Raw genomic sequence first — 10,503 nt, 5'->3', positions numbered from 1 at the left:
AGTTCTGAAGGCAAAAGGGGGTCCAACCCGTTACTAGCATGGGGTACCTAATAAAGTGGCCGGTGAGTGTATATTCAGCCTGAGCTTGATTCAGACTGAACATTAAAACAACACAGGGACCTGCGTTGTTGGGGGGGCTTGTTGTTTGAGGTACTGGTGGGACAATGAAAAACAGTCTGGGAAGTCCGAGTTCAAACAGACCAGTGCCTTACGTGAGAACACTACATAATGTTTGATGAAACTAACAAATAAAATTTTACTCTTAACTCACCGAGTATTTGACAAGAAATGTGTGTGTGATTGGTCAGTGCAATGCCTTGCCAGATGACATCAGGTTGCATTATGGCAAAACAAAAATTCCAGAGCCCCTGCATTGGCAACACCCCTCCCCGACTGGACTGGCTCTATTTAAATGAATTAAAAGACTGCATCTTTTCACGCAGGGCTGAAGTCGGCGTGAACCATCTGAACGTGGCCTCAGAGCAGCTAGAGATAGGTGTTCAACATGAGATGGCAATCCAACCAAATTCATGATTGTGCATAATGTTCTCCTGTTTCTCTAACATGAGCTGAATATTTGTCTATGTAATCAGTGACACCTGCATTGAGTCAATTACTCAACAGAGTATGTTGCTTTTAAAAACCTTCATCCACTATGTGATGATGCTTTTTTTTCAACTTAGTGCAAACGCATGCAGTCTGGCCTATACTGTACATTAAGCCATTAAACTGTCGGTAGCTTTTAGAGGTACTTTACTTCACACATGCTGTCTCTATATAGTTTGTCTAGTGTGCCCTGACAGAAGTGTTCCGATATTTGCTTTCATCTTGTCCAAAGGCATGCCTCAATAATGGGAAAAGGTGAAAGTAACTGCAGGAGGTGAGTGGGCAGAAGGCTTGTTCAAAGCCAAAGTTTTTTTCCTTTTTGTCGAATGGCCTAAATTTCTTGAAAACAAGCAGTTGCTTCCATCTCATAATGCCATTTTGATGGTTACCGTTCTACTGGCTGGAGACAGCTAAAGACTCTCAAGAGTTTACTCTCTCGTATCAGTCGAGAAAAGCAGCTTCAGAGACAAGTGTGTCTAAATATAATCACAAGCGAGTTGTCGCCCCGACATGGTTATGTTGTCTTGGTTATATGGAAAAGTCAATATCAGTCACTACACTTGCAGCATTGACTTCTAACCTCCAATTGGAGAGCTGCCAGTAATTGAAATTAATTAACTTGTCCAAAATGAGCCAAAAACAATTACCCAAGCACCCCCTTGCTTGTCAACAAAGTTTTTTTTCTAGTGAGAAGAATGGGCAGCATGTTACAGTTGGTTGCAGGAGACGTGCAGAGATGAGGGATGTCTGTATTTCCAGTGGTGGCTTCTTTCTAATTAGTTCCTGTGCCATATTACAGCCTCATTATAAAAAACAGGATCTCCATTACTGAGAATAATAACAAACGATAATACCCCGGTAATGAGTATGATTATTATCAGTTAATGCAAGTTTGGGTTTGCTGTTGTTGGCCTTGGTGCTGATTTTCTTCCTTTAAATAGGGCAGTTTATTAAATTCAGTGGTATGTAAGGCATATAAATCTGCTCTGTAATATACAAAGCCAGTGATGTGATATATTTACTAAAGAATACATATGTTAATGTAAGTAACAGTTCTTTCAAAGCTATTACATCTCTGTGTTTATCCGTTAGGCTAGAAAACTGTGAAAGCCCCTCCGATTTTTGACATTTGTTCGTTTTCCTCTGCAGACCCAAGAAGCACACATAAATCAAGGTTTCCAAAACTCTGGAGATAGAAATGCAGCGTAGCGAGAAGACCAATCTTGATTTCCTGTTCTCACCTGCTTAGAGTGCATCACGGTTCACGCAAATACAAACTCCCACTACGTCGGTCGGTCTGTCTGTCTGCGGGGGTAGCTCTGTTTTGTGGATGCATGCGAGAGTGAGAACGAGGGGAAAAAGAAACAAAGTATTTCAGGCACATTTCATAGTGTTTGTGTAATATTGAAGTGCATGATGATGTCTGTGTCCTCAGTTACTGAGGATCCACTTGTGTATTGAGAAAACAAACAGCACCGTGCAGCAAGAGGCCTTTGAAGACACCCTGAAACTCTAGATGGTCTGGAAAGAAACAAATTGCATATGCTGAGTTAGAAATTAGAGGATTTATTCCTGTTTTCTGAAAAATGTTTTTGTCCAGTGCTGTTGAACAATCGCTTTGGTCCCCTGCGGCCACAAGGACCAGCGTATACTTTTTTTCTCTGCTTAATCTGTGATGTAAACCTCCACTGACTATGAAGTGGAAGTAGCGAAAGTGGCTGTGACTTCAAAGTTAATTTTCTACAGATAAGGGTATTGTTAGCTGATAGCCTTGCCATAGTAATACAAGATCCTTTTTAAAAACAAAACACACACAATATGGTGGTTTATATGTTTTGACTGAACCGTTTTGAGATGTATAAATGAAATGTGAATTCTGTAATTGAGTGGTACTCCCCTTTTAGCTGCGGGTCTGCCTTCACAAGATTACAATGCACAGGAGATGGCGGTGGTTTTCCCCGCCGTGGCTTCTCTGGATTATATGCGCCTTGAGTACTTACATAAGTGGCTTTATTTTTCCATCCATTTAGCCATGGCTTTTGCCTACTTTATCGCCACTTAAATTGCTTTTGGCTTCTCAAAATTACTGACTGGGAATAAAATATCTTCTTAACACAGAGGAAAATCAGCAGACTGCACTCTGCACTGTGAATGGCAAACACCATGCCCAGCAGTCACATACATAATTGTCCTCTATAGCCTCACCCTCTCCATTCTGACATTAATTAATCTGAAGCAATCTCCAAACTGCCCATGGGGCCAAGACCTCACGCCTCCAAACCTTCAATTCCCATGATTGAATTTCACAGAGTTCATCTCTCCAGCCCTTAACTTTACCACTTCGCTAATGGTGATCGGTAAAAAAGAAGACACTAAAAAAGGAGAAGAGTAGAAAAAGAAGAAGAGGGAAAAAAATCACCATCAGCCTTATTCTTTTTGCTATCCATCATGTGCCATAGAGGGGAGGACAAAGACAAATACAGCCAGCCAGAATCTGGGCAGAAAGCGAGAAAGATGACCTCACTGGACTCTGGTGCTGCATTTCATTATCCCATGCAGTCCATTCATTCACTACCTTTGGAAGGACCACACCCCAAAAACACTTGATCACACCTCTACGCTGCCTTGTAGCGTTGATGTAAACTATGACCCACAAAGATACAAAGAAGGATGGAGTAATCTTCATAATGATGATATAAGTAAGAACAGGGAGTATAAACAGTGAAGTGTTTTGCAACAGACTATGATCTTTTTTACTTTAATGTTTGAAATTAATTTTAAAACAAGTCAAAGAGTACAGCAGTGCTAGCAGCTTGGTGAAGCTGTAGGCATAGCAGTGTTCTAAACTGAATGCTACAATGCATAACATGCTACAATTTTAGCAGATGATGTTTATCTTCATCGTTTTAGTTGAGCTTGTTACCAAGCTAATATCTGCTAATTGGCACTAAACACAAAGTACAGCTGAGGCTGATGGGATGTTGTTAGTTCTACAGGTATTTGGTAATAAACCAAAGTATAGGACAAAATACATTTTGACTAGATGATGGTGAGAATGCGTTTACCGAATTTCATGGGAATCCATCCAATAGTTTGAGATATTTCACTAGAAAACAAAAAAGACCATCTGTTGGTGGCTCTTGAAGAAAAGTCTGAGGATGACCAAAGTCTTAAGGAATTATAATCTGGGAATATGAATATTTATGCTAAATAGCATAGCCAATAGTTGATGTATTTTAGTCTGACCAGAAGTAACCGACCGTTTTGACCCACATCGGCATCCCTAGCAATGTTGCAAGCATGACTTAAAAAAAGTTAGACATCAATAAGTATTATCTCAGATCTGATCAATTTAGCCTCTTCATAATCTTGCTGAGTCTGTCACCTCGAGAACTGTCGCAGACATACTTCCTCTGACACTGTGACAGTTATGGCATCATTGCCCAATCCTTCCTTCCGTGGAGCGTGGAAGTGAAAGTAGACTTTGTGGAGTCCTGGCACTCGAGGCCCGGGATGCTGCTGCCGCAGGGACGCAGTAAGGCTGAGTAAGCCTGAGAAATCGCATGGCTTTGGCCCTGCTGCAGCGTGGGATGGCTCATTGAGTCTCCAGGTATGGAGCTCTGAGTGAGGAATTACTGCAGTCTCTCACAGCTGGCCAGTTTTGCGCTCGTTTTCTCACCCTTGCTGCCCCCACACACACAACATCTTTGCTCCTGGGAAATGACCCCTTCTCTCTCTCACTCACCTGTCCTCTCACTTCTGTAAATCACTCAAATGTAGTCATTTTTGCACAATCACGCATATGTGATGCACAAGCATCAAAATGTGCGCATATCTCAACCCCCACATGGGAAAATGTTTCACCTATGTGTCAGTGAATGTGTGTGTTTTGCATGTCCCAGCCGCTGGCTGGTTGGCTGCCTGTGTTTGCAAGGTGTGAGCTGACCTCGGGATCAAAAGCAGCAGAGGAACTGCATGACAGATGGCATGTTTGAGAGAGGGATTTTAGGGGCTCGGCAACCAAGGTTTGACTCCAAAGCGAGGGCTTGGCCTGCTGTTAGCATCTCCCCTCCTTACACACACATAACATGCACACAAGCCATTACAGATGCATGAAAAGCACTAAATAGACGTGCTAGGGAATATTCTTAAATTCGTATTTTGTCCACGTTGGTAAGGCTTTTTTTCTGTAGAGATAAAAGTTGGCCTTCAGTTTCTTTTACTATGACATTTCTTTGAAAATTGTATTTGGTCTCTGCACTTAGTGGACTACAAAGAATATAAACGCCCATTTCTTCAAAAGCTGAGAGATGAAACACATACACACAAATACATCCTGCTGAGATCTTATATGACCAGGTGAAACATAGGAGGCTCCTTCTGAAACAGATTTTTTTTTGTGGTTGCCTGGCAACTTGAGTTCACTTGACATCAAAACAGGAATGCTGAGCAACAATGGTGGCCACACACACATTCAAAAACCCACCAGAGGAGACTTGAGAGCCGTTTTGATTCATTCTGTCTCAGGCCTCCCATCATGAACTAAACCAAAAGCATCCATCATTGAGTCTGATGGCTCATTCAGAGACACCACATTATTTTTACTGATGAAACCTCCTCTCTCGGTGCAATTCAGGCAGCTAAAGCCTCACTCCGAAGCTTAGCTGGAGCTCTGTGGGATACACTTTATTGCATGGCAGAGAGCAATCCATGCAGAGTAAAAGAGAGTTTGCAATTCTTGAAGCAAGGAGAAAGTTCTGGAGGTCACAGCACTTTCAATGGATGAAAGTAGGCTGTATGATGATTTTCTAACTAACATTTGAGAACTAAGTTTATTGTTTTGTCAAGCACTGTCACGGCCTTTGGCGTGCCATACCTTCATCCAATCTGTTCTGATATTTTAAGAAAGCTCCCTTTGCGACTCTCTTTGCAGCAAGAGAAAGGAAAAGGTTACCCACGCTATTCCCAGAGTTGCATGGACGCCACTTGAAATGTAAATCTCAGCTTTACTTCCCCTTGTGGGTAGCTACATTTTTATGAAAATAACCTGATTTGAATATAGATGTGGGTATACAGGAGCCGGGGCATTCACAGAAGCACGTTCATGTTGAACGAAGAGGCGTATTAACAGGCTGTTGTTGACTCCACTACGCGTCTGTCAAAAAGACAGACACACACTTGCTGTCATAGCCCTAAAGCTGTGTACGACACTATTTGGGCTTGTGGAGCTTGATGGAGGCTGCCTTTATTCACCCGAGGATTAATAGGTAATTGAACTGGGGGTGTCTATTAAAATACACAAAGGCACAGCGCTGTCACTCTCTGTCTGGTTTAAACCCCCACACACACACGCACATACACACACGTGCACCCACACACAGACACACACACTGACATGACATGCATTTACTTTCTAAAAACGATCCATTTTCTCTTTCTACTGCTTATTTTCTCTGTTAAAAGATGTTGTGCTTTGTGCAGCTTCAACAATTCATTGCAATATTAGACAGCTGGGCCTCAGTGATTACAGATGTGCATGATGGGGTTCGTTCCCCATCCTTACCAGCTCTGTCACAGAGGGCGAGGATTTGCAGGTGAAAAGACTCTAAACTAAAAGGTGTTGGATGTCTATAACAAGGTGTATACATCCAAATGTAATGTAAAACTCCCAGATTCACATGCAAATGCTCAAGAGGAGAGTGCTTTTCTAAAACTGATGTTGACCTCTGACCTCTCTGGAAGCGACAAACCACAGTGGAATTTAACTGCTGGAATCAGTAGAGAACCATATCGAGGTAAATGTGTCAAAATAGCTTCAACTGTGCAGCCAAGCCACTTGTAGCTCGCGCTGTTTTCTGAGCTATATTCCTCTCCTCCACCTGCAGAACAGCTGTGCGCCGCTGCCACGTTTCTCCTCGGTGCTGGAGTGGACGCGCACTCCTCAGCCATCCAAAACCCTGCTCGTGAGATGCGCAGCTGTGACTGAGAGCAGCATCGGACACATCTCCCACCTCCAATCCGCTTTGGCTTTTTTTTTAGGTGCACAATAAATCACTGTTTTACTTGAAGGACAGTTTTGTTTTGCGCCGTTGCTTTTTGGCACCCGCGCCCCCCACCCCCCCCAAGAGCGGAGGCATATTGTCTGTGGCGCAGCGCGACAGTGCGGTGTCCGATTACAAACCACTGAGGAGCCGTCGGCTGTGGGGCAGAAATAGCACGCAGGGCTCCGGAGGGACGAGGGAGAGCACAGAGGAATCTCTGCACAGAAAGGAGTTTTACTGAGGTCGATTTCCGGCAAGAGACGCAACAGAACGGAGGATATATCATCTTCAGCTCATCTTTTATTTTTTGTTTCTCCACACCACTCTCTCTTCTCACCGGGACAAGACACGCAGCTTCGCTCCCTACTAGATGAACGGGAATTGGGCACCTCACTTGGTAAGAAGAAGCACATTTTAATACAGATAGCATGTACTGTTCAGATATGTTACAGTTTTACAGACATTGCGTTTCTAAACGCGAGCTATTTGTTTTCTCCTGAAAATAAACCCGTGACTTCTACTTCTTGTCATATCCTATTTCACGGTCATATCACAAGTTAAAATAAGTTAAAGCATGTTGCAGAGTGGGAATATTACAGCAGCAAAAACAAAACAAAACAAAAAAAATCGAAGAATCCAATACCACACAATATAAAGTACCAGTTTTAGAAGTTTTGCATTTGGATTTGCGATGTCTGACCACTTGGTGGTGCTGGCAGAGTGCAACCACTACCGGTACCCCCAACATCAGATCTTCATATTTTACAAACTCCTTTCCTTTTTCCATATCTTATGACAATAGATCAGGGTCTGGTATTATAACCAATAGTCTCAGCAACACAAGTCTTCTGGATTCACTGCAGCATGTGCAGGCGTATAAGCATGTATGTATAATATGACTGCTCATGGTTATATAAAGGGAAATAGTCTAGAAAAAAAAGCTCTGCTTTAAGTGCCCAAATGCACATTGGGAAATGTGTGTGTCTTCAGTTTTTAACTGAAGATGTCTGCACATACTGATTGTTTTATCTGTTGTCTCTGTTTAGATGGGACCTCTACTGCTTTGTGTTGTTTAGTCTTTGCATTTGGTAAAATGATGTCACTGTCGTCAAGGAGATGAACAGAATGTTTGCCCTTCATGAGACATGCTGATTGTGTCCATTTTAATGCTTTTATTTCACATTTATTTAAAGTGAAAATGTGCCATAAGTTTCTTTTATTCTGCACATGCTACCTTTGCTGAGGTAGTCTTTCCAGACATCCACCTCAAACATCCAGATTTTCCGCACAATAGAGCTAGAGCCGAGTCCTTGTAGATTTTTACGGTTTTCTGAAACTATCAAAGTTATTTCACAAGTATAAAAGCTTTATTTGAACTTTTCTTTTATTCCCATCAAAACCAAGCATTTCTCTTCCACAAAAGCCATCGTCAAACCACATCCAAAGTACTATTTGACTGTGAGCGGGGTAGATTAGACAAGGTAAATATACAATAGTAGAAGCTGTGTTTGTGCTGTAGGTGAAAAACGTGATTTTTGTTGTGAAGGAGATAATATATGTGGTTTGTGTGCTCCTCAGTTACCCTGCGGCTTTGTCCTTGGCTCCTACCAGCCCTGCAGCAGATTTAGTTAAATGCTAATCTCCAGCCATGATCGTGCTGATTGGTGTACAATTAACCGGACATAATTATACACTAAGCCTCTTGTGCATAGGGGTGGGGGTAAAAATCAAAACAGCATAATATTGCGATCATTTCCGTATTGATACGCAGACATCCATCTGTCTGATGTGTTGGTCAGTTTGTCTGGTTGACGATCCCATTTTGTAGCAATAAAATTGAAGTGATGTGAACAAACAGAGAAATTTATATTTTTAGATAAAGCACATGTTGACCAAGTTTACTTTTGGTGACATCATTTGAAATTGGAAAAAATATGAAGTTATAAACTGCAATATATCGCTAACTGTTGCAATATGTTTAAAATCGGCATATTATCATATCGTGACATAAGTATCGTGATGATATTGTATCGTGAGGTGTCTGCTGATTCCCGTCCCTACTTATTCAACACTATTTTTTTTTTTTTTAAGCTTGAGCCAAATTAGAGAACCTTTTTAGGGAACATGTTAATTCTTACTCCGATGTTGTGTCCAGAGTATAAAGCATCCTGAGCAGTCTTTTCCATTTCATTGGAATTCATACGGCTCTGTAGCTGTTTAGGTCAGGCTACCTTTCAGCGACTTGAAAGCTGCAGTTCTGATAAACACAGTCAGCTTCCTCTGATCTTATGGCCTCAGACCCATGAGGATGCCGCGGCTCATCCATCCTGTCACACTTTGCTTACCAATGGAAAAAAAAAACAGGTACCCTCATCCAGATGGTAGAATTACATTGGACGGCCAGTATCCAGGCCTTTATTAGACGTCAGATGCTAAGATCCCCTAGGAGAAGAGAGGAAAAGAGATGAAAAATAAAATACAAAATGAGAGGGATGAAAATGCTGAATCAAAGAATCATTTCACATGATGCCTTTTGGCGAAAGTTGCCAGTTTATATTGCAACTGAAGTGCAAGAGAAACACTGCAAGGAGCTAAAACCACATTGGAGTTGCAATTATCTGTTCCTTTTTAAGCACAAACATTTCAAACATTGTCTGGTTGCAGTTTCTCAGATGTAAATATTTCCGGGTTTCTTTTTATCTTAAAAACTGCATTCAATACATTTGGAATGCTGGTTGGATGAAACAAAAAAAGTTATATGTCAACTTGGGCTTTGGGGAAGTGTGATATGTGTTTTCGGATACTTTACAGACCAGAATGAATCGGTTAATTGAGAAAAATAATTGACATATTAATCACTTATGGAAATAATTGTTAGTTGCAGCCTTGCCCCTGATCAACATTAACACTTACATTCCTGAGTCATAACAAAGATGAGCAGCAGATGAGTCGGCAGTAATGTAAACCAGCCACACATTCCAGCGCCTAGTGAAAAGCAGCATATGATTAGCGTGATTGATATTTGCACAGTGTTGGGAATTTGTCTTGGGAACAGCAATTAGTCCCAGGCAGGAGGGTTTCATGATGAAAATGACCCCGGTGGCCTCAGCAGGTTGTGTGGTCGCCATGGAAACCAATTGAATGACAAGCCCATTGTCGCTGACCTTTGTGATTCGGCGTCCCCTCGGGGTTCCAGCTCTGTTGGGAGTGAAAGTGAAAGGCATTATCATACACGTGTAAACCAAACAGCCATTACCCTCTGGCCCCTTGGTGCTCTTTAAGGCCCTTTGGTTACTCATTTATCTGACACCAGCAAGATGGGGCTTTGAGATAGTTTGTCCCTGTACACAGCCCCTCAACAAATCGGACTTTATTGGCTGTGAATTGCATGGAAGCCCCGATTGTACAGATTCTCCTCAGTGGATGATTTATTGCTCTTATACAAGTAAACTTGGGGACTCAAACACTCGTTGAAGTGCTTTGCTGTTCTTCCCTGCTGTGCTATGTCCTCTCACCACCACAAGCTATTTATACATCACAACCACTTTGCCATTATCTCATTCCTCCCTTGTTCTTGCTGCCACTTTGCCACTGATTTCAAGACTGTAGCTCCGGAGAATCCTCCATGTGGGAGGATGTTGACTCCAAATATTTAGGCAAATCTTTAGAGGGATTTTGTGCTTTATTTGTGCCAGTAGCATACATGTCTGACCTATTCCTACATAACAGAGAAAGTTTCCATGGTGCAAGTAAACAAGTTTTTCTTTTCTTTCCCAGGATTCTCAAGTTATTTCGTGAGATGGCACAATGTTGCTATTGGCTCCCAAGGTTTCCTGCAGGGGATTTGCGTGCCCCG

The 10,503-nt window shown here is 42.0% G+C and overlaps 1 protein-coding gene across 3 annotated transcripts in view; it reads left to right on the top strand.

Moving 5' to 3' along the window:
- The first annotated feature begins 6,525 nt into the window (after positions 1 to 6,525).
- Positions 6,526 to 10,503, top strand: part of sema5a (sema domain, seven thrombospondin repeats (type 1 and type 1-like), transmembrane domain (TM) and short cytoplasmic domain, (semaphorin) 5A) — a 111,804-nt gene continuing 107,826 nt past the window's right edge. For 2 of the 3 annotated variants that reach the window (XR_004655273.1, XR_004655272.1), the window contains exon 1: positions 6,526 to 7,044. The gene's annotated coding sequence lies outside the window, so the exon portion shown is untranslated. The remainder of the gene's footprint in view (positions 7,045 to 10,503) is intronic. The other variant, XM_034862117.1, reaches the window with a different exon arrangement.

This window comes from Etheostoma cragini, chromosome 22 (genome assembly GCF_013103735.1).
Source record: "Etheostoma cragini isolate CJK2018 chromosome 22, CSU_Ecrag_1.0, whole genome shotgun sequence".
Lineage (NCBI taxonomy): Eukaryota > Metazoa > Chordata > Actinopteri > Perciformes > Percidae > Etheostoma > Etheostoma cragini.
This window is presented reverse-complemented; position numbering and strand designations above follow the sequence as displayed.